The sequence below is a fragment of the Scyliorhinus torazame genome, chromosome 19, assembly GCF_047496885.1.
Source record: "Scyliorhinus torazame isolate Kashiwa2021f chromosome 19, sScyTor2.1, whole genome shotgun sequence".
Classification (NCBI taxonomy): domain Eukaryota; kingdom Metazoa; phylum Chordata; class Chondrichthyes; order Carcharhiniformes; family Scyliorhinidae; genus Scyliorhinus; species Scyliorhinus torazame.
In genome coordinates this window covers 6,763,917-6,789,372 of record NC_092725.1, presented here as the reverse complement: position 1 = coordinate 6,789,372, position 25,456 = coordinate 6,763,917, and positions in this window count along the sequence as shown.

The window sequence follows — 25,456 nt, the reverse complement described above, 5'->3', positions numbered from 1 at the left end:
TCCCCCTACACTTTTCCCATCAAACACTCCCAGGGCAGGTACAGCACGGGGTTAGATACAGAGTAAAGCTCCCTCTACACTGTCCCCATCAAACACTCCCAGGACAGGTACAGCACGGGGTTAGATACAGAGTAAAGCTCCCTCTACACTGTCCTGATCAAACACTCCCAGGACAGGTACAGCACAGGGTTAGATACAGATTAAAGCTCGCCCTCCACTGTCGCCATCAAACGCTCCCAGGACAGGTACAGCACGGGGTTAGATACAGAGTAAAGCTCCCTCTACACTGCCCTGATCAAACACTCCCAGGACAGGTACAGCACGGGGTTAGATACAGAGTAAAGCTCGCCCTACAATGTCCTCAACAATCACTCCCAGGACAGGTACAGCACGGGGTTAGATACAGAGTAAAGCTCCCTCTACACTGTCCTTATCAAACACTCCCAGGACAGGTACAGCACAGGGTTAGATACAGAGTAATGCTCCCTCTACACTGTCCCGGTCAAACACTCCCAGGACAGGTACAGCACAGGGTTAGATACAGAGTAAAGCTCCCTCTACACTGTCCCCATCAAACATTCCCAGGACAGGTACAGCACGTGGTTAGATACAGAGTAAAGGTCCCTCTACACTGTCAGCATCAAACATTCCCAGGACAGGTACAGCACGGGGTTAGATACAGAGTAAACCTCGCTCTACACTTTTCCCATCAAACACTCCCAGGACAGATACAGCACGGGGTTAGATACAGAGTAAAGCTCCCTCTACACTGTCCCCATCAAACACTCCCAGGACAGGTACAGCACGAGGTTAGATACAGAGTAAAGCTCCCTCTACACTGATCCGATCAAACACTCCCAGGACAGGTACAGCACAGGGTTAGATACAAAGTAAAGCTCCCTCTACACTGTCGCCACCAAACGCTCCCAGGACAGGTACAGCACGGGATTAGACACAGAGTAAAGCTCCCTCTACACTGTCCCCATCAATCACTCCGAGGACAGGGACAGCACGGGGTTAGATACAGAGTAAAGCACCCTCTACACTGTCCCCATCTAACACTCCCAGGACAGGTACAGCACGGGGTTAGATACAGAGTAAAGCTCCCTCTACACTGTCCCCATCAAACACTCCCAGGACAGGGAGAGCACTGGGTTAGATACAGAGTAAAGCTGCCTCTACACTGTCCCCATCAAACACTCCCAGGACAGGTACAGCACTGGGTTAGGTACAGCGCAAAGCTCCCTCTACACTGTCCCCATCAAACACTCCCAGGACAGGTACAGCACGGATTTAGATACAGAGTAAAGCTCCCTCCACACTGTCCCCATCAAACACTCCCAGGACAGGTACAGCACGGGGTTAGATACAGAGTAAAGCCACCTCTACACTGTCCCCATCAAACACTCCCAGGACAGGTACAGCACGGGGTTAGATACAGAGTAAAGCTCACTCCACACTGTCCCCATCAAACACTCCCAGCACAGGTACAGCACGGGGTTAGATACAGAGTAAACCATGCTCTACACTTTTCCCATCAAACACTCCCAGGACAGGTACAGCACGGGGTTATATACATAGTAAAGCTCCCTCTACAGTGTCCCCATCAAACACTCCCAGGACAGGTACAGCACGAGGTTAGATACAGAGTAAAGCTCCCTTTACTCTGTCCGCATCAAACACTCCCTGGACAGGTACAGCACGGGGTTAGATACAGAGTAAAGCTCCCTCTACACTGTCGCGATCAAACACTCGCAGGACAGGTACAGCACAGGGATAGATACAGTGTAAAGCTCCCTCTACACTGTCGCCATCAAACGCTCCCAGGACAGGTACAGCACGGGGTTAGATACAGAGTAAAGGTCCCTCTACACTGTCCCCATCAAACACTCCCAGGACAGGTACAGCACGGGGTTAGATACAGAGTAAAGCTCCCTCTACACTGTCCCCATCAAACACTCCCAGGACAGGTACAGCACGGGGTTAGATACAGAGTGAAGCTCCCCCTTCACTGTCGCCATCAAACGCTCCCAGGACAGGTACAGCACGGTGTTAGATACAGAGTAAAGCTCCATCTACACTGTCCCCATCAAACACTCCCAGGACAGGTACAGCTCGGTGTTAGATACAGAGTAAAGCTCACTCCACACTGTCCCCATCAAACACTCCCAGGACAGGTACAGCACGGGGTTAGATACAGAGTAAACCTCGCCCTACACTTTTCCCATCAAACACTCCCAGGGCAGGTACAGCACCGGGTTAGATACAGAGTAAAGCTCCCTCTACACTGTCCCCATCAAACACTCCCAGGACAGGTACAGCACGGGGTTAGATGCAGAGTAAAGCTCCCTCTACACTGTCCTGATCAAACACTCCCAGGACAGGTACAGCACAGGGTTAGATACAGAGTAAAGCTCGCCCTACACTGTCGCCATCAAACGCTCCCAGGACAGGTACAGCACGGGGTTAGATACAGAGTAAAGCTCGCCCTACACTGTCCCCAACAAACACTCCCAGGATAGGTACAGCACGGGGTTAGATACAGAGTAAAGCTCCCTCTACACTGTCCTGATCAAACACTCCCAGGACAGGTACAGCACGGGGTTAGATACAGAGTAAAGCTCGCCCTACACTGTCCTCAACAATCACTCCCAGGACAGGTACAGCACGGGGTTAGATACAGAGTAAAGCTCCCTCCACACTGTCCCCATCAAACACTCCCAGCACAGGTACAGCACGGGGTTAGATACAGAGTAAACCTCGCTCTACACTTTTCCCATCAAACACTCCCAGGACAGGTAAAGCACGGGGTTATATACAGAGTAAAGCTCGCCCTACACTGTCCCCAACAAACACTCCCAGGACAGGTACAGCACGGGGTTAGATACAGAGTAAAGCTCCCTCTACACTGTCCCCATCAAACACTCCCAGGATAGGTACAGCACGGGGTTAGATACAGAGTAAAGCTCCCCCTACACTGTCCTGATCAAACACTCCCAGGACAGGTACAGCACGGGGTTAGATACAGAGTAAAGTTCGCCCTACACTGTCCTCAACAATCACTCCCAGGACAGGTACAGCACGGGGTTAGATACAGAGTAAAGCTCCCTCTATACTGTCCTGATCAAACACTCCCAGGACAGGTACAGCACAGGGTTAGATACAGAGTAATGCTCCCTCGACACTGTCCCGGTCAAACACTCCCAGGACAGGTACAGCACAGGGTTAGATACAGAGTAAAGCTCCCTCTACACTGTCCCCATCAAACACTCCCAGGACAGGTACAGCACGGTGTTAGATACAGAGTAAAGCTCGCCCTACACTGTCCTCAACAATCACTCCCAGGACAGGTACAGCACGGGGTTAGATACAGAGTAAAGCTCCCTCTACACTGTCCTGATCAAACACTCCCAGGACAGGTACAGCACAGGGTTAGATACAGAGTAATGCTCCCTCTACACTGTCCCCATCAAACACTCCCAGGACAGGTACAGCACGGGGTTAGATACAGAGTAAACCTCGCTCTACACTTTTCCCATCAAACACTCCCAGGACAGATACAGCACGGGGTTAGATACAGAGTAAAGCTCCCTCTACACTGTCCCCATCAAACACTCCCAGGACAGGTACAGCACGAGGTTAGATACAGAGTAAAGCTCCCTCTACACTGTCCCCATCAAACACTCCCTGGACAGGTAAACCACGGGGTTAGATACAGAGTAAAGCTCCCTCTACACTGATCCGATCAAACACTCCCAGGACAGGTACAGCACAGGGTTAGATACAGAGTAAAGCTCCCTCTACACTGTCCCCATCAAACACTCCCAGGACAGGTACAGCACGTGGTTAGATACAGAGTAAAGGTCCCTCTACACTGTCAGCATCAAACATTCCCAGGACAGGTACAGCACGGGGTTAGATACAGAGTAAACCTCGCTCTACACTTTTCCCATCAAACACTCCCAGGACAGATACAGCACGGGGTTAGATACAGAGTAAAGCACCCTCTACACTGTCCCCATCAAACACTCCCTGGACAGGTAAACCACGGGGTTAGATACAGAGTAAAGCTCCCTCTACACTGATCCGATCAAACACTCCCAGGACAGGTACAGCACAGGGTTAGATACAAAGTAAAGCTCCCTCTACACTGTCGCCACCAAACGCTCCCAGGACAGGTACAGCACGGGATTAGATACAGAGTAAAGCTCCCTCTACACTGTCCCCATCAATCACTCCGAGGACAGGGACAGCACGGGGTTAGATACGGAGTAAAGCACCCTCTACACTGTCCCCATCCAACACTCCCAGGACAGGTACAGCACGGGGTTAGATACAGAGTAAAGCTCCCTCTACACTGTCCCCATCAAACACTCCCAGGACAGGGAGAGCACTGGGTTAGATACAGAGTAAAGCTGCCTCTACACTGTCCCCATCAAACACTCCCAGGACAGGTACAGCACTGGGTTAGGTACAGCGCAAAGCTCCCTCTACACTGTCCCCATCAAACACTCCCAGGACAGGTACAGCACGGATTTAGATACAGAGTAAAGCTCCCTCCACACTGTCCCCATCAAACACTCCCAGGGCAGGTACAGCACGGGGTTAGATACAGAGTAAAGCCACCTCTACACTGTCCCCATCAAACACTCCCAGGACAGGTACAGCACGGGGTTAGATACAGAGTAAAGCTCACTCCACACTGTCCCCATCAAACACTCCCAGCACAGGTACAGCACGGGGTTAGATACAGAGTAAACCATGCTCTACACTTTTCCCATCAAACACTCCCAGGACAGGTACAGCACGGGGTTATATACAGAGTAAAGCTCCCTCTACAGTGTCCCCATCAAACACTCCCAGGACAGGTACAGCACGAGGTTAGATACAGAGTAAAGCTCCCTTTACTCTGTCCCCATCAAACACTCCCTGGACAGGTACAGCACGGGGTTAGATACAGAGTAAAGCTCCATCTACACTGTCCCCATCAAACACTCCCAGGACAGGTACAGCTCGGTGTTAGATACAGAGTAAAGCTCACTCCACACTGTCCCCATCAAACACTCCCAGGACAGGTACAGCACGGGGTTAGATACAGAGTAAACCTCCCCCTACACTTTTCCCATCAAACACTCCCAGGGCAGGTACAGCACGGGGTTAGATACAGAGTAAAGCTCCCTCTACACTGTCCCCATCAAACACTCCCAGGACAGGTACAGCACGGGGTTAGATACAGAGTAAAGCTCCCTCTACACTGTCCTGATCAAACACTCCCAGGACAGGTACAGCACAGGGTTAGATACAGATTAAAGCTCGCCCTCCACTGTCGCCATCAAACGCTCCCAGGACAGGTACAGCACGGGGTTAGATACAGAGTAAAGCTCCCTCTACACTGCCCTGATCAAACACTCCCAGGACAGGTACAGCACGGGGTTAGATACAGAGTAAAGCTCGCCCTACAATGTCCTCAACAATCACTCCCAGGACAGGTACAGCACGGGGTTAGATACAGAGTAAAGCTCCCTCTACACTGTCCTTATCAAACACTCCCAGGACAGGTACAGCACAGGGTTAGATACAGAGTAATGCTCCCTCTACACTGTCCCGGTCAAACACTCCCAGGACAGGTACAGCACAGGGTTAGATACAGAGTAAAGCTCCCTCTACACTGTCCCCATCAAACATTCCCAGGACAGGTACAGCACGTGGTTAGATACAGAGTAAAGGTCCCTCTACACTGTCAGCATCAAACATTCCCAGGACAGGTACAGCACGGGGTTAGATACAGAGTAAACCTCGCTCTACACTTTTCCCATCAAACACTCCCAGGACAGATACAGCACGGGGTTAGATACAGAGTAAAGCTCCCTCTACACTGTCCCCATCAAACACTCCCAGGACAGGTACAGCACGAGGTTAGATACAGAGTAAAGCTCCCTCTACACTGATCCGATCAAACACTCCCAGGACAGGTACAGCACAGGGTTAGATACAAAGTAAAGCTCCCTCTACACTGTCGCCACCAAACGCTCCCAGGACAGGTACAGCACGGGATTAGACACAGAGTAAAGCTCCCTCTACACTGTCCCCATCAATCACTCCGAGGACAGGGACAGCACGGGGTTAGATACAGAGTAAAGCACCCTCTACACTGTCCCCATCTAACACTCCCAGGACAGGTACAGCACGGGGTTAGATACAGAGTAAAGCTCCCTCTACACTGTCCCCATCAAACACTCCCAGGAAAGGGAGAGCACTGGGTTAGATACAGAGTAAAGCTGCCTCTACACTGTCCCCATCAAACACTCCCAGGACAGGTACAGCACTGGGTTAGGTACAGCGCAAAGCTCCCTCTACACTGTCCCCATCAAACACTCCCAGGACAGGTACAGCACGGATTTAGATACAGAGTAAAGCTCCCTCCACACTGTCCCCATCAAACACTCCCAGGACAGGTACAGCACGGGGTTAGATACAGAGTAAAGCCACCTCTACACTGTCCCCATCAAACACTCCCAGGACAGGTACAGCACGGGGTTAGATACAGAGTAAAGCTCACTCCACACTGTCCCCATCAAACACTCCCAGCACAGGTACAGCACGGGGTTAGATACAGAGTAAACCATGCTCTACACTTTTCCCATCAAACACTCCCAGGACAGGTACAGCACGGGGTTATATACATAGTAAAGCTCCCTCTACAGTGTCCCCATCAAACACTCCCAGGACAGGTACAGCACGAGGTTAGATACAGAGTAAAGCTCCCTTTACTCTGTCCGCATCAAACACTCCCTGGACAGGTACAGCACGGGGTTAGATACAGAGTAAAGCTCCCTCTACACTGTCGCGATCAAACACTCGCAGGACAGGTACAGCACAGGGATAGATACAGTGTAAAGCTCCCTCTACACTGTCGCCATCAAACGCTCCCAGGACAGGTACAGCACGGGGTTAGATACAGAGTAAAGGTCCCTCTACACTGTCCCCATCAAACACTCCCAGGACAGGTACAGCACGGGGTTAGATACAGAGTGAAGCTCCCGCTTCACTGTCGCCATCAAACGCTCCCAGGACAGGTACAGCACGGTGTTAGATACAGAGTAAAGCTCCATCTACACTGTCCCCATCAAACACTCCCAGGACAGGAACAGCACGGTGTTAGGTACAGAGTAAAGCTCCCTCTACACTGTCCCCATCAAACACTCCCAGGACAGGTACAGCACGGTGTTAGATACAGAGTAAAGCTCACTCCACACTGTCCCCATCAAACACTCCCAGGGCAGGTACAGCACGGGGTTAGATACAGAGTAAACCTCGCTCTACACTTTTCCCATCAAACACTCCCAGGGCAGGTACAGCACGGGGTTAGATACAGAGTAAAGCTCCCTCTACACTGTCCCCAACAAAGACTCCCAGGACAGGTACAGCACGGGGTTAGATACAGAGTAAAGCTCCCTCTACACTGTCCTGATCAAACACTCCCAGGACAGGTACAGCACAGGGTTAGATACAGAGTAAAGCTCACCCTACACTGTCGCCATCAAACGCTCCCAGGACAGGTACAGCACGGGGTTAGATATAGAGTAAAGCTCGCCCTACACTGTCCCCAACAAACACTCCCAGGGTAGGTACAGACGGGGTTAGTTACAGAGTAAAGCTCCCTCTACACTGTCCTGATCAAACACTCCCAGGACAGGTACAGCACAGGGTTAGATACAGAGTAAAGCTCGCCCTACACTGTCCCCAACAAACACTCCCAGGACAGGTACAGCACGGGGTTAGGTACAGAGTAAAGCTCCCTCTACACTGTCACGATCAAACACTCCCAGGACAGGGACAGCACGGGGTTAGATACAGAGTAAAGCTCCCTCTACAGTGTCCCCATCAAACGCTCCCAGGACAGGTACAGCACGGTGTTAGATACAGAGTAAAGCTCACTCCACACTGTCCCCATCAAACACTCCCAGGACAGGTACAGCACGGGGTTAGATACAGAGTAAAGCTCCCTCTACACTGTCACGATCAAACACTCCCAGGACAGGTACAGCACGGGGTTAGATACAGAGTAAAGCTCCCTCTACAGTGTCCCCATCAAACACTCCCAGGACAGGTACAGCACGGTGTTAGATACAGAGTAAAGCTCACTCCACACTGTCCCCATCAAACACTCCCAGGACAGGTACAGCACGGGGTTAGATACAGAGTAAACCTCGCTCTACACTTTTCCCATCAAACACTCCCAGGGCAGGTACAGCACGGGGTTAGATACAGAGTAAAGCTCCCTCAACACTGTCCCCATCAAACACTCCCAGGACAGGTACAGCACGGGGTTAGATACAGAGTAAAGCTCCCTCTACACTGTCCTGATCAAACACTCCCAGGACAGGTACAGCACAGGGTTAGATACAGAGTAAAGCTCGCCCTACACTGTCGCCATCAAACGCTCCCAGGACAGGTACAGCACGGGGTTAGATACAGAGTAAAGCTCGCTCTAGACTGTCCCCAACAAACACTCCCAGGATAGGTACAGCACGGGGTTAGATACAGAGTAAAGCTCCCTCTACACTGTCCTGATTAAACACTCCCAGGACAGGTACAGCACGGGGTTAGATACAGAGTAAAGCTCGCCCTACACTGTCCCCAACAAACACTCCCAGGACAGGTACAGCACGGGGTTAGATACAGAGTAAAGCTCCCTCTACACTGTCCCCATCAAACTCTCCCAGGACAGGTACAGCACGGGGTTAGATACAGAGTAAAGCTCCCCCTACACTGTCGCCATCAAACGCTCCCAGGACAGGTACAGCACGGTGTTGGATACAGAGTAAAGCTCCATCTACACTGTCCCCATCAAACACTCCCAGGACAGGAACAGCACGGGGTTAGATACAGAGTACACCTCGCTCTACACTTTTCCCATCAAACACTCACAGGACAGGTACAGCACGGGGTTAGATACAGAGTAAAGCTCCCTCTACACTGTCCCCATCAAACACTCCCAGGACAGGTACAGCACAGGGTTAGATTTAGAGGAAAGCTACCTCTACACTGTCGCCATCAAACGCTCCCAGGACAGGTACAGCACGGGGTTAGACACAGAGTAAAGCTCGCCCTACACTGTCCCCAACAAACACTCCCAGGACAGGTACAGCACGGGGTTAGATACAGAGTTAAGCTTCCTCTACACTGTCCCCATCAAACACTCCCAGGACAGGTACAGCACGGGGTTAGATACAGAGTAAAGCTCCCCCTTCACTGTCGCCATCAAACGCTCCCAGGACAGGTACAGCACGGTGTTAGATACAGAGTAAAGCTCCCTCTACACTGTCCCCATCAAACACTCCCAGGACAGGAACAGCAAGGGTTAGATACAGAGTAAAGCTCCCTCTGCACTGTCCCCATCAAACACTCCCAGGACAGGTACAGCACGGGGTTAGATACAGAGTAAAGCTCCCCCTTCACTGTCGCCATCAAACGCTCCCAGGACAGGTACAGCACGGTGTTAGATACAGAGTAAAGCTCCCTCTACACTGTCCCCATCAAACACTCCCAGGACAGGTACAGTACGGGGTTAGATACAGAGTAAAGCTCCATCTACACAGTCCCCATCAAACATTCCCAGGACAGGTACAGCACGATGTTTGGTACAGAGTAAAGCTCCCTCTACACTGTCCCCATCAAACACTCCCAGGACAGGTACAGCACGGGGTTAGATACAGAGTAAAGCTCCCTCTACACTGTCCCCATCAAACATTCCCAGGACAGGTACAGCACAGGGTTTGATACAGAGTAAAGCTCCCTCTACACTGTCCCCATCAAACACGCCCAGGACAGGAACAGCACGATGTTAGGTACAGAGTAAAGCTCCCTCTACACTGTCCCCATCAAACACTCCCAGGACAGGTACAGCACGGGGTTAGATACAGAGTAAAGCTCCCTCTACAGTGTCCCCATCAAACACACCCAGGACAGGTACAGCATGGGTTAGATACAGAGTAAAGCTCCCTCTACACTGTCACGATCAAACACTCCCAGGACAGGTACAGCACGGGGTTAGGTACAGAGTAAAGCTCCCTCAACACTGTGAGCATCAACCATTCCCAGGACAGGTACAGCACGGTGTTAGATACAGAGTAAAGCTCACTCCACACTGCCCCCATCAAACACTCCCAGGACAGGTACAGCACGAGGTTAGATACAGAGTAAACCTCGCTCTACACTTTTCCCATTAAACACTCCCAGGACAGGTACAGCACGGGGTTAGATACAGAGTAAAGCTCCCTCTACACTGTCCCCATCAAACACTCCCAGGACAGGTACAGCACGGGGTTAGATACAGTGTAAAGCTCCCTCTACACTGTCGCCATCAAACGCTCCCAGGTCAGGTACAGCACGGGGTTAGATACAGAGTAAAGCTCGCCCTACACTGTCCCCAACAAACACTCCCAGGACAGGTACAGCACGGGGTTAGATACAGAGTAAAGCTCCCTCTACACTGTCCCCATCAAACACTCCCAGGACAGGTACAGCACGGGGTTAGATACAGAGTGAAGCTCCCGCTTCACTGTCGCCATCAAACGCTCCCAGGACAGGTACAGCACGGTGTTAGATACAGAGTAAAGCTCCATCTACACTGTCCCCATCAAACACTCCCAGGACAGGAACAGCACGGTGTTAGGTACAGAGTAAATCTCCCTCTACACTGTCCCCATCAAACACTCCCAGGACAGGTACAGCACGGTGTTAGACACAGAGTAAAGCTCACTCCACACTGTCCCCATCAAACACTCCCAGGACAGGTACAGCACGGGGTTAGATACAGAGTAAACCTCGCTCTACACTTTTCCCATCAAACACTCCCAGGGCAGGTACAGCACGGGGTTAGATACAGAGTAAAGCTCCCTCTACACTGTCCCTAACAAAGACTCCCAGGACAGTTACAGCACGGGGTTAGATACAGAGTAAAGCTCCCTCTGCACTGTCCCCATCAAACACTCCCTGGACATGTACAGCACGGGGTTAGATACAGAGTAAAGCTCCCTCTCCACTGTCCTGATCAAACACTCCCAGGACAGGTACAGCACGGTGTTAGATACAGAGTAAAGCTCCATCTACACTGTCCCCATGAAACACTCCCAGGACAGGAACAGCACGGGGTTAGATACAGAGTAAAGCTCCCCCTTCACTGTCGCCATCAAACGCTCCCAGGACAGGTACAGCACGGTGTTAGATACAGAGTAAAGCTCCCTCTACACTGTCCTGATCAAACCCTCCCAGGACAGGTACAGCACAGGGCTAGATACAGAGTAAAGCTCGCCCTACACTGTCGCCATCAAACGCTCCCAGGACAGGTACAGCACGGGGTTAGATATAGAGTAAAGCTCGCCCTACACTGTCCCCAACAAACACTCCCAGGATAGGTACAGACGGGGTTAGATACAGAGTAAAGCTCCCTCTACACTGTCCTGATCAAACACTCCCAGGACAGGTACAGCACGGGGTTAGATACAGAGTAAAGCTCGCCCTACACTGTCCCCATCAAACAATCCCAGGACAGGTACGGCACGGGGTTAGATACAGAGTAAAGCTCCCTCTGCACTGTCCCCATCAAACATTCCCAGGACAGGTACAGCACGGGGTTAGATACAGAGTAAAGCTCCCTCCACACTGTCCCCATCAAACACTCCCGGGACAGGTACAGCACGGGATTAGATACAGAGTAAAGCTCCCTCTACACTGTCCCCATCAAACACGCCCAGGACAGGAACAGCACGATGTTAGGTACAGAGTAAAGCTCCCTCTACACTGTCCCCATCAAACACTCCCAGGACAGGTACAGCACGGGGTTAGATACAGAGTAAAGCTCCCTCTACACTGTCCCCATCAAACACACCCAGGACAGGTACAGCACGGTGTTAGATACAGAGTAAAGCTCACTCCACACTGTCCCCATCAAACACTCCCAGGGCAGGTACAGCACGGGGTTAGATACAGAGTAAACCTCGCTCTACACTTTTCCCATCAAACACTCCTAGGGCAGGTACAGCACGGGGTTAGATACAGAGTAAAGCTCCCTCTACACTGTCCCCAACAAAGACTCCCAGGACAGGTACAGCACGGGGTTAGATACAGAGTAAAGCTCCCTCTACACTGTCCTGATCAAACACTCCCAGGACAGGTACAGCACAGGGTTAGATACAGAGTAAAGCTCACCCTACACTGTCGCCATCAAACGCTCCCAGGACAGGTACAGCACGGGGTTAGATATAGAGTAAAGCTCGCCCTACACTGTCCCCAACAAACACTCCCAGGGTAGGTACAGACGGGGTTAGTTACAGAGTAAAGCTCCCTCTACACTGTCCTGATCAAACACTCCCAGGACAGGTACAGCACAGGGTTAGATACAGAGTAAAGCTCGCCCTACACTGTCCCCAACAAACACTCCCAGGACAGGTACAGCACGGGGTTAGGTACAGAGTAAAGCTCCCTCTACACTGTCACGATCAAACACTCCCAGGACAGGGACAGCACGGGGTTAGATACAGAGTAAAGCTCCCTCTACAGTGTCGCCATCAAACGCTCCCAGGACAGGTACAGCACGGTGTTAGATACAGAGTAAAGCTCACTCCACACTGTCCCCATCAAACACTCCCAGGACAGGTACAGCACGGGGTTAGATACAGAGTAAAGCTCCCTCTACACTGTCACGATCAAACACTCCCAGGACAGGTACAGCACGGGGTTAGATACAGAGTAAAGCTCCCTCTACAGTGTCCCCATCAAACACTCCCAGGACAGGTACAGCACGGTGTTAGATACAGAGTAAAGCTCACTCCACACTGTCCCCATCAAACACTCCCAGGACAGGTACAGCACGGGGTTAGATACAGAGTAAACCTCGCTCTACACTTTTCCCATCAAACACTCCCAGGGCAGGTACAGCACGGGGTTAGATACAGAGTAAAGCTCCCTCAACACTGTCCCCATCAAACACTCCCAGGACAGGTACAGCACGGGGTTAGATACAGAGTAAAGCTCCCTCTACACTGTCCTGATCAAACACTCCCAGGACAGGTACAGCACAGGGTTAGATACAGAGTAAAGCTCGCCCTACACTGTCGCCATCAAACGCTCCCAGGACAGGTACAGCACGGGGTTAGATACAGAGTAAAGCTCGCTCTAGACTGTCCCCAACAAACACTCCCAGGATAGGTACAGCACGGGGTTAGATACAGAGTAAAGCTCCCTCTACACTGTCCTGATTAAACACTCCCAGGACAGGTACAGCACGGGGTTAGATACAGAGTAAAGCTCGCCCTACACTGTCCCCAACAAACACTCCCAGGACAGGTACAGCACGGGGTTAGATACAGAGTAAAGCTCCCTCTACACTGTCCCCATCAAACTCTCCCAGGACAGGTACAGCACGGGGTTAGATACAGAGTAAAGCTCCCCCTACACTGTCGCCATCAAACGCTCCCAGGACAGGTACAGCACGGTGTTGGATACAGAGTAAAGCTCCATCTACACTGTCCCCATCAAACACTCCCAGGACAGGAACAGCACGGGGTTAGATACAGAGTACACCTCGCTCTACACTTTTCCCATCAAACACTCACAGGACAGGTACAGCACGGGGTTAGATACAGAGTAAAGCTCCCTCTACACTGTCCCCATCAAACACTCCCAGGACAGGTACAGCACAGGGTTAGATTTAGAGGAAAGCTACCTCTACACTGTCGCCATCAAACGCTCCCAGGACAGGTACAGCACGGGGTTAGACACAGAGTAAAGCTCGCCCTACACTGTCCCCAACAAACACTCCCAGGACAGGTACAGCACGGGGTTAGATACAGAGTTAAGCTTCCTCTACACTGTCCCCATCAAACACTCCCAGGACAGGTACAGCACGGGGTTAGATACAGAGTAAAGCTCCCCCTTCACTGTCGCCATCAAACGCTCCCAGGACAGGTACAGCACGGTGTTAGATACAGAGTAAAGCTCCCTCTACACTGTCCCCATCAAACACTCCCAGGACAGGTACAGTACGGGGTTAGATACAGAGTAAAGCTCCATCTACACAGTCCCCATCAAACATTCCCAGGACAGGTACAGCACGGTGTTTGGTACAGAGTAAAGCTCCCTCTACACTGTCCCCATCAAACACTCCCAGGACAGGTACAGCACGGGGTTAGATACAGAGTAAAGCTCCCTCTACACTGTCCCCATCAAACATTCCCAGGACAGGTACAGCACAGGGTTTGATACAGAGTAAAGCTCCCTCTACACTGTCCCCATCAAACACGCCCAGGACAGGAACAGCACGATGTTAGGTACAGAGTAAAGCTCCCTCTACACTGTCCCCATCAAACACTCCCAGGACAGGTACAGCACGGGGTTAGATACAGAGTAAAGCTCCCTCTACAGTGTCCCCATCAAACACACCCAGGACAGGTACAGCATGGGTTAGATACAGAGTAAAGCTCCCTCTACACTGTCACGATCAAACACTCCCAGGACAGGTACAGCACGGGGTTAGGTACAGAGTAAAGCTCCCTCAACACTGTGAGCATCAACCATTCCCAGGACAGGTACAGCACGGTGTTAGATACAGAGTAAAGCTCACTCCACACTGCCCCCATCAAACACTCCCAGGACAGGTACAGCACGAGGTTAGATACAGAGTAAACCTCGCTCTACACTTTTCCCATTAAACACTCCCAGGACAGGTACAGCACGGGGTTAGATACAGAGTAAAGCTCCCTCTACACTGTCCCCATCAAACACTCCCAGGACAGGTACAGCACGGGGTTAGATACAGTGTAAAGCTCCCTCTACACTGTCGCCATCAAACGCTCCCAGGTCAGGTACAGCACGGGGTTAGATACAGAGTAAAGCTCGCCCTACACTGTCCCCAACAAACACTCCCAGGACAGGTACAGCACGGGGTTAGATACAGAGTAAAGCTCCCTCTACACTGTCCCCATCAAACACTCCCAGGACAGGTACAGCACGGGGTTAGATACAGAGTGAAGCTCCCGCTTCACTGTCGCCATCAAACGCTCCCAGGACAGGTACAGCACGGTGTTAGATACAGAGTAAAGCTCCATCTACACTGTCCCCATCAAACACTCCCAGGACAGGAACAGCACGGTGTTAGGTACAGAGTAAATCTCCCTCTACACTGTCCCCATCAAACACTCCCAGGACAGGTACAGCACGGTGTTAGACACAGAGTAAAGCTCACTCCACACTGTCCCCATCAAACACTCCCAGGACAGGTACAGCACGGGGTTAGATACAGAGTAAACCTCGCTCTACACTTTTCCCATCAAACACTCCCAGGGCAGGTACAGCACGGGGTTAGATACAGAGTAAAGCTCCCTCTACACTGTCCCTAACAAAGACTCCCAGGACAGTTACAGCACGGGGTTAGATACAGAGTAAAGCTCCCTCTGCACTGTCCCCATCAAACACTCCCTGGACATGTACAGCACGGGGTTAGATACAGAGTAAAGCTCCCTCTCCACTGTCCTGATCAAACACTCCCAGGACAGGTACAGCACGGTGTTAGATACAGAGTAAAGCTCCATCTACACTGTCCCCATGAAACACTCCCAGGACAGGAACAGCACGGGTTTAGATACAGAGTAAAGCTCCCCCTTCACTGTCGCCATCAAACGCTCCCAGGACAGGTACAGCACGGTGTTAGATACAGAGTAAAGCTCCCTCTACACTGTCCTGATCAAACCCTCCCAGGACAGGTACAGCACAGGGCTAGATACAGAGTAAAGCTCGCCCTACACTGTCGCCATCAAACGCTCCCAGGACAGGTACAGCACGGGGTTAGATATAGAGTAAAGCTCGCCCTACACTGTCCCCAACAAACACTCCCAGGATAGGTACAGACGGGGTTAGATACAGAGTAAAGCTCCCTCTACACTGTCCTGATCAAACACTCCCAGGACAGGTACAGCACGGGGTTAGATACAGAGTAAAGCTCGCCCTACACTGTCCCCATCAAACAATCCCAGGACAGGTACGGCACGGGGTTAGATACAGAGTAAAGCTCCCTCTACACTGTCCCCATCAAACATTCCCAGGACAGGTACAGCACGGGGTTAGATACAGAGTAAAGCTCCCTCCACACTGTCCCCATCAAACACTCCCGGGACAGGTACAGCACGGGGTTAGATACAGAGTAAAGCTCCCTCTACACTGTCCCCATCAAACACGCCCAGGACAGGAACAGCACGATGTTAGGTACAGAGTAAAGCTCCCTCTACACTGTCCCCATCAAACACTCCCAGGACAGGTACAGCACGGGGTTAGATACAGAGTAAAGCTCCCTCTACACTGTCCCCATCAAACACACCCAGGACAGGTACAGCATGGGTTAGATACAGAGTAAAGCTCCCTCTACACTGTCACGATCAAACACTCCCAGGACAGGTACAGCACGGGGTTAGGTACAGAGTAAAGCTCCCTCATCACTGTGAGCATCAACCATTCCCAGGACAGGTACAGCACGGTGTTAGATACAGAGTAAAGCTCACTCCACACTGCCCCCATCAAACACTCCCAGGACAGGTACAGCACGAGGTTAGATACAGAGTAAACCTCGCTCTACACTTTTCCCATTAAACACTCCCAGGACAGGTACAGCACGGGGTTAGATACAGTGTAAAGCTCCCTCTACACTATCGCCATCAAACGCTCCCAGGTCAGGTATAGCACGGGGTTAGATACAGAGTAAAGCTCGCCCTACACTGTCCCCAACAAACACTCCCAGGACAGGTACAGCACGGGGTTTGATACAGAGTAAAGCTCCCTCTACACTGTCCCCATCAAACACTCCCAGGACAGGTACAGCACGGGGTTAGATACAGAGTGAAGCTCCCGCTTCACTGTCGCCATCAAACGCTCCCAGGACAGGTACAGCACGGTGTTAGATACAGAGTAAAGCTCCATCTACACTGTCCCCATCAAACACTCCCAGGACAGGAACAGCACGGTGTTAGGTACAGAGTAAAGCTCCCTCTACACTGTCCCCATCAAACACTCCCAGGACAGGTACAGCACGGTGTTAGATACAGAGTAAAGCTCACTCCACACTGTCCCCATCAAACACTCCCAAGACAGGTACAGCACGGGGTTAGATACAGAGTAAAGCTCCCTCTACACTTTCACGATCAAACACTCCCAGGACAGGTACAGCACGGGGTTAGGTACAGAGTAAAGCTCCCTCATCACTGTGAGCATCAACCATTCCCAGGACAGGTACAGCACGGTGTTAGATACAGAGTAAAGCTCACTCCACACTGCCCCCATCAAACACTCCCAGGACAGGTACAGCACGAGGTTAGATACAGAGTAAACCTCGCTCTACACTTTTCCCATTAAACACTCCCAGGACAGGTACAGCACGGGGTTAGATACAGAGTAAAGCTCCCTCTACACTGTCCCCATCAAACACTCCCAGGACAGGTACAGCACGGGGTTAGATACAGTGTAAAGCTCCCTCTACACTGTCGCCATCAAACGCTCCCAGGTCAGGTACAGCACGGGTTAGATACAGAGTAAAGCTCGCCCTACACTGTCCCCAACAAACACTCCCAGGACAGGTACAGCACGGGGTTTGATACAGAGTAAAGCTCCCTCTACACTGTCCCCATCAAACACTCCCAGGACAGGTACAGCACGGGGTTAGATACAGAGTGAACCTCCCGCTTCACTGTCGCCATCAAACGCTCCCAGGACAGGTACAGCACGGTGTTAGATACAGAGTAAAGCTCCATCTACACTGTCCCCATCAAACACTCCCAGGACAGGAACAGCACGGTGTTAGGTACAGAGTAAAGCTCCCTCTACACTGTCCCCATCAAACACTCCCAGGACAGGTACAGCACGGTGTTAGATACAGAGTAAAGCTCACTCCACACTGTCCCCATCAAACACTCCCAGGACAGGTACAGCACGGGGTGAGATACAGAGTAAACCTCGCTCTACACTTTTCCCATCAAACACTCCCAGGGCAGGTACAGCACGGGGTTAGATACAGAGTAAAGCTCCCTCTACACTGTCCCCAACAAAGACTCCCAGGACAGTTACAGCACGGGGTTAGATACAGAGTAAAGCTCCCTCTGCACTGTCCCCATCAAACACTCCCTGGACATGTACAGCACGGGGTTAGATACAGAGTAAAGCTCCCTCTCCACTGTCCTGATCAAACACTCCCAGGACAGGTACAGCACGGTGTTAGATACAGAGTAAATCTCCATCTACACTGTCCCCATGAAACACTCCCAGGACAGGAACAGCACGGGGTTAGATACAGAGTAAAGCTCCCCCTTCTCTGTCGCCATCAAACGCTCCCAGGACAGGTACAGCACGGTGTTAGATACAGAGTAAAGCTCCCTCTACACTGTCCTGATCAAACCCTCCCAGGACAGGTACAGCACAGGGTTAGATACTGAGTAAAGCTCGCCCTACACTGTCGCCATCAAACGCTCCCAGGACAGGTACAGCACGGGGTTAGATATAGAGTAAAGCTCGCTCGACACTGTCCCCAACAAACACTCCCAGGATAGGTACAGACGGGGTTAGATACAGAGTAAAGCTCCCTCTACACTGTCCTGATCAAACACTCCCAGGACAGGTACAGCACGGGGTTAGATACAGAGTAAAGCTCGCCCTACACTGTCCCCAACAAGCACTCCCAGGACAGGTACAGCACGGTGTTTGGTACAGAGTAAAGCTCCCTCTACACTGTCCCCATCAAACACTCCCAGGACAGGTACAGCACGGGGTTAGATACAGAGTAAAGCTCCCTCTACACTGTCCCCATCAAACATTCCCAGGATAGGTACAGCACAGGGTTTGATACAGAGTAAAGCTCCCTCTACACTGTCCCCATCAAACACGCCCAGGACAGGAACAGCACGATGTTAGGTACAGAGTAAAGCTCCCTCTACACTGTCCCCATCAAACACTCCCAGGACAGGTACAGCACGGGGTTAGATACAGAGTAAAGCTCCCTCTACAGTGTCCCCATCAAACACACCCAGGACAGGTACAGCATGGGTTAGATACAGAGTAAAGCTCCCTCTACACTGTCACGATCAAACACTCCCAGGACAGGTACAGCACGGGGTTAGGTACAGAGTAAAGCTCCCTCAACACTGTGAGCATCAACCATTCCCAGGACAGGTACAGCACGGTGTTAGATACAGAGTAAAGCTCACTCCACACTGCCCCCATCAAACACTCCCAGGACAGGTACAGCACGAGGTTAGATACAGAGTAAACCTCGCTCTCCACTTTTCCCATTAAACACTCCCAGGACAGGTACAGCACGGGGTTAGATACAGAGTAAAGCTCCCTCTACACTGTCCCCATCAAACACTCCCAGGACAGGTACAGCACGGGGTTAGATACAGTGTAAAGCTCCCTCTACACTGTCGCCATCAAACGCTCCCAGGTCAGGTACAGCACGGGGTTAGATACAGAGTAAAGCTCGCCCTACACTGTCCCCAACAAACACTCCCAGGACAGGTACAGCACGGGGTTAGATACAGAGTAAAGCTCCCTCTACACTGTCCCCATCAAACACTCCCAGGACAGGTACAGCACGGGGTTAGATACAGAGTGAAGCTCCCGCTTCACTGTCGCCATCAAACGCTCCCAGGACAGGTACAGCACGGTGTTAGATACAGAGTAAAGCTCCATCTACACTGTCCCCATCAAACACTCCCAGGACAGGAACAGCACGGTGTTAGGTACAGAGTAAATCTCCCTCTACACTGTCCCCATCAAACACTCCCAGGACAGGTACAGCACGGTGTTAGACACAGAGTAAAGCTCACTCCACACTGTCCCCATCAAACACTCCCAGGACAGGTACAGCACGGGGTTAGATACAGAGTAAACCTCGCTCTACACTTTTCCCATCAAACACTCCCAGGGCAGGTACAGCACGGGGTTAGATACAGAGTAAAGCTCCCTCTACACTGTCCCTAACAAAGACTCCCAGGACAGTTACAGCACGGGGTTAGATACAGAGTAAAGCTCCCTCTGCACTGTCCCCATCAAACACTCCCTGGACATGTACAGCACGGGGTTAGATACAGAGTAAAGCTCCCTCTCCACTGTCCTGATCAAACACTCCCAGGACAGGTACAGCACGGTGTTAGATACAGAGTAAAGCTCCATCTACACTGTCCCCATGAAACACTCCCAGGACAGGAACAGCACGGGGTTAGATACAGAGTAAAGCTCCCGCTTCACTGTCGCCATCAAACGCTCCCAGGACAGGTACAGCACGGTGTTAGATACAGAGTAAAGCTCCCTCTACACTGTCCTGATCAAACCCTCCCAGGACAGGTACAGCACAGGGCTAGATACAGAGTAAAGCTCGCCCTACACTGTCGCCATCAAACGCTCCCAGGACAGGTACAGCACGGGGTTAGATATAGAGTAAAGCTCGCCCTACACTGTCCCCAACAAACACTCCCAGGATAGGTACAGACGGGGTTAGATACAGAGTAAAGCTCCCTCTACACTGTCCTGATCAAACACTCCCAGGACAGGTACAGCACGGGGTTAGATACAGAGTAAAGCTCGCCCTACACTGTCCCCATCAAACAATCCCAGGACAGGTACGGCACGGGGTTAGATACAGAGTAAAGCTCCCTCTACACTGTCCCCATCAAACATTCCCAGGACAGGTACAGCACGGGGTTAGATACAGAGTAAAGCTCCCTCCACACTGTCCCCATCAAACACTCCCGGGACAGGTACAGCACGGGGTTAGATACAGAGTAAAGCTCCCTCTACACTGTCCCCATCAAACACGCCCAGGACAGGAACAGCACGATGTTAGGTACAGAGTAAAGCTCCCTCTACACTGTCCCCATCAAACACTCCCAGGACAGGTACAGCACGGGGTTAGATACAGAGTAAAGCTCCCTCTACACTGTCCCCATCAAACACACCCAGGACAGGTACAGCATGGGTTAGATACAGAGTAAAGCTCCCTCTACACTGTCACGATCAAACACTCCCAGGACAGGTACAGCACGGGGTTAGGTACAGAGTAAAGCTCCCTCATCACTGTGAGCATCAACCATTCCCAGGACAGGTACAGCACGGTGTTAGATACAGAGTAAAGCTCACTCCACACTGCCCCCATCAAACACTCCCAGGACAGGTACAGCACGAGGTTAGATACAGAGTAAACCTCGCTCTACACTTTTCCCATTAAACACTCCCAGGACAGGTACAGCACGGGGTTAGATACAGAGTAAAGCTCCCTCTACACTGTCCCCATCAAACACTCCCAGGACAGGTACAGCACGGGGTTAGATACAGTGTAAAGCTCCCTCTACACTATCGCCATCAAACGCTCCCAGGTCAGGTACAGCACGGGGTTAGATACAGAGTAAAGCTCGCCCTACACTGTCCCCAACAAACACTCCCAGGACAGGTACAGCACGGGGTTTGATACAGAGTAAAGCTCCCTCTACACTGTCCCCATCAAACACTCCCAGGACAGGTACAGCACGGGGTTAGATACAGAGTGAAGCTCCCGCTTCACTGTCGCCATCAAACGCTCCCAGGACAGGTACAGCATGGTGTTAGATACAGAGTAAAGCTCCATCTACACTGTCCCCATCAAACACTCCCAGGACAGGAACAGCACGGTGTTAGGTACAGAGTAAAGCTCCCTCTACACTGTCCCCATCAAACACTCCCAGGACAGGTACAGCACGGTGTTAGATACAGAGTAAAGCTCACTCCACACTGTCCCCATCAAACACTCCCAGGACAGGTACAGCACGGGGTTAGATACAGAGTAAACCTCCCTCTACACTGTCACGATCAAACACTCCCAGGACAGGTACAGCACGGGGTTAGGTACAGAGTAAAGCTCCCTCATCACTGTGAGCATCAACCATTCCCAGGACAGGTACAGCACGGTGTTAGATACAGAGTAAAGCTCACTCCACACTGCCCCCATCAAACACTCCCAGGACAGGTACAGCACGAGGTTAGATACAGAGTAAACCTCGCTCTACACTTTTCCCATTAAACACTCCCAGGACAGGTACAGCACGGGGTTAGATACAGAGTAAAGCTCCCTCTACACTGTCCCCATCAAACACTCCCAGGACAGGTACAGCACGGGGTTAGATACAGTGTAAAGCTCCCTCTACACTGTCGCCATCAAACGCTCCCAGGTCAGGTACAGCACGGGGTTAGATACAGAGTAAAGCTCGCCCTACACTGTCCCCAACAAACACTCCCAGGACAGGTACAGCACGGGGTTTGATACAGAGTAAAGCTCCATCTACACTGTCCCCATCAAACACTCCCAGGACAGGTACAGCACGGGGTTAGATACAGAGTGAACCTCCCGCTTCACTGTCGCCATCAAACGCTCCCAGGACAGGTACAGCACGGTGTTAGATACAGAGTAAAGCTCCATCTACACTGTCCCCATCAAACACTCCCAGGACAGGAACAGCACGGTGTTAGGTACAGAGTAAAGCTCCCTCTACACTGTCCCCATCAAACACTCCCAGGACAGGTACAGCACGGTGTTAGACACAGAGTAAAGCTCACTCCACACTGTCCCCATCAAACACTCCCAGGACAGGTACAGCACGGGGTTAGATACAGAGTAAACCTCGCTCTACACTTTTCCCATCAAACACTCCCAGGGCAGGTACAGCACGGGGTTAGATACAGAGTAAAGCTCCCTCTACACTGTCCCTAACAAAGACTCCCAGGACAGTTACAGCACGGGGTTAGATACAGAGTAAAGCTCCCTCTGCACTGTCCCCATCAAACACTCCCTGGACATGTACAGCACGGGGTTAGATACAGAGTAAAGCTCCCTCTCCACTGTCCTGATCAAACACTCCCAGGACAGGTACAGCACGGTGTTAGATACAGAGTAAAGCTCCCCCTTCACTGTCGCCATCAAACGCTCCCAGGACAGGTACAGCACGGTGTTAGATACAGAGTAAAGCTCCCTCTACACTGTCCCCATCAAACACTCCCAGGACAGGGAGAGCACGGGGTTAGATACAGAGTAAAGCTCCCTCTGCACTGTCCCCATCAAACACTCCCTGGACATGTACAGCACGGGGTTAGATACAGAGTAAAGCTCCCTCTCCACTGTCCTGATCAAACACTCCCAGGACAGGTACAGCACGGTGTTAGATACAGAGTAAAGCTCCATCTACACTGTCCCCATGAAACACTCCCAGGACAGGAACAGCACGGGGTTAGATACAGAGTAAAGCTCCCGCTTCACTGTCGCCATCAAACGCTCCCAGGACAGGTACAGCACGGTGTTAGATACAGAGTAAAGCTCCCTCTACACTGTCCTGATCAAACCCTCCCAGGACAGGTACAGCACAGGGCTAGATACAGAGTAAAGCTCGCCCTACACTGTCGCCATCAAACGCTCCCAGGACAGGTACAGCACGGGGTTAGATATAGAGTAAAGCTCGCCCTACACTGTCCCCAACAAACACTCCCAGGATAGGTACAGACGGGGTTAGATACAGAGTAAAGCTCCCTCTACACTGTCCTGATCAAACACTCCCAGGACAGGTACAGCACGGGGTTAGATACAGAGTAAAGCTCGCCCTACACTGTCCCCATCAAACAATCCCAGGACAGGTACGGCACGGGGTTAGATACAGAGTAAAGCTCCCTCTACACTGTCCCCATCAAACATTCCCAGGACAGGTACAGCACGGGGTTAGATACAGAGTAAAGCTCCCTCCACACTGTCCCCATCAAACACTCCCGGGACAGGTACAGCACGGGGTTAGATACAGAGTAAAGCTCCCTCTACACTGTCCCCATCAAACACGCCCAGGACAGGAACAGCACGATGTTAGGTACAGAGTAAAGCTCCCTCTACACTGTCCCCATCAAACACTCCCAGGACAGGTACAGCACGGGGTTAGATACAGAGTAAAGCTCCCTCTACACTGTCCCCATCAAACACACCCAGGACAGGTACAGCATGGGTTAGATACAGAGTAAAGCTCCCTCTACACTGTCACGATCAAACACTCCCAGGACAGGTACAGCACGGGGTTAGGTACAGAGTAAAGCTCCCTCATCACTGTGAGCATCAACCATTCCCAGGACAGGTACAGCACGGTGTTAGATACAGAGTAAAGCTCACTCCACACTGCCCCCATCAAACACTCCCAGGACAGGTACAGCACGAGGTTAGATACAGAGTAAACCTCGCTCTACACTTTTCCCATTAAACACTCCCAGGACAGGTACAGCACGGGGTTAGATACAGAGTAAAGCTCCCTCTACACTGTCCCCATCAAACACTCCCAGGACAGGTACAGCACGGGGTTAGATACAGTGTAAAGCTCCCTCTACACTATCGCCATCAAACGCTCCCAGGTCAGGTACAGCACGGGGTTAGATACAGAGTAAAGCTCGCCCTACACTGTCCCCAACAAACACTCCCAGGACAGGTACAGCACGGGGTTTGATACAGAGTAAAGCTCCCTCTACACTGTCCCCATCAAACACTCCCAGGACAGGTACAGCACGGGGTTAGGTACAGAGTAAAGCTCCCTCTACACTGTCCCCATCAAACACTCCCAGGACAGGTACAGCACGGTGTTAGATACAGAGTAAAGCTCACTCCACACTGTCCCCATCAAACACTCCCAGGACAGGTACAGCACGGGGTTAGATACAGAGTAAAGCTCCCTCTACACTGTCACGATCAAACACTCCCAGGACAGGTACAGCACGGGGTTAGGTACAGAGTAAAGCTCCCTCATCACTGTGAGCATCAACCATTCCCAGGACAGGTACAGCACGGTGTTAGATACAGAGTAAAGCTCACTCCACACTGCCCCCATCAAACACTCCCAGGACAGGTACAGCACGAGGTTAGATACAGAGTAAACCTCGCTCTACACTTTTCCCATTAAACACTCCCAGGACAGGTACAGCACGGGGTTAGATACAGAGTAAAGCTCCCTCTACACTGTCCCCATCAAACACTCCCAGGACAGGTACAGCACGGGGTTAGATACAGTGTAAAGCTCCCTCTACACTGTCGCCATCAAACGCTCCCAGGTCAGGTACAGCACGGGGTTAGATACAGAGTAAAGCTCGCCCTACACTGTCCCCAACAAACACTCCCAGGACAGGTACAGCACGGGGTTTGATACAGAGTAAAGCTCCATCTACACTGTCCCCATCAAACACTCCCAGGACAGGTACAGCACGGGGTTAGATACAGAGTGAACCTCCCGCTTCACTGTCGCCATCAAACGCTCCCAGGACAGGTACAGCACGGTGTTAGATACAGAGTAAAGCTCCATCTACACTGTCCCCATCAAACACTCCCAGGACAGGAACAGCACGGTGTTAGGTACAGAGTAAAGCTCCCTCTACA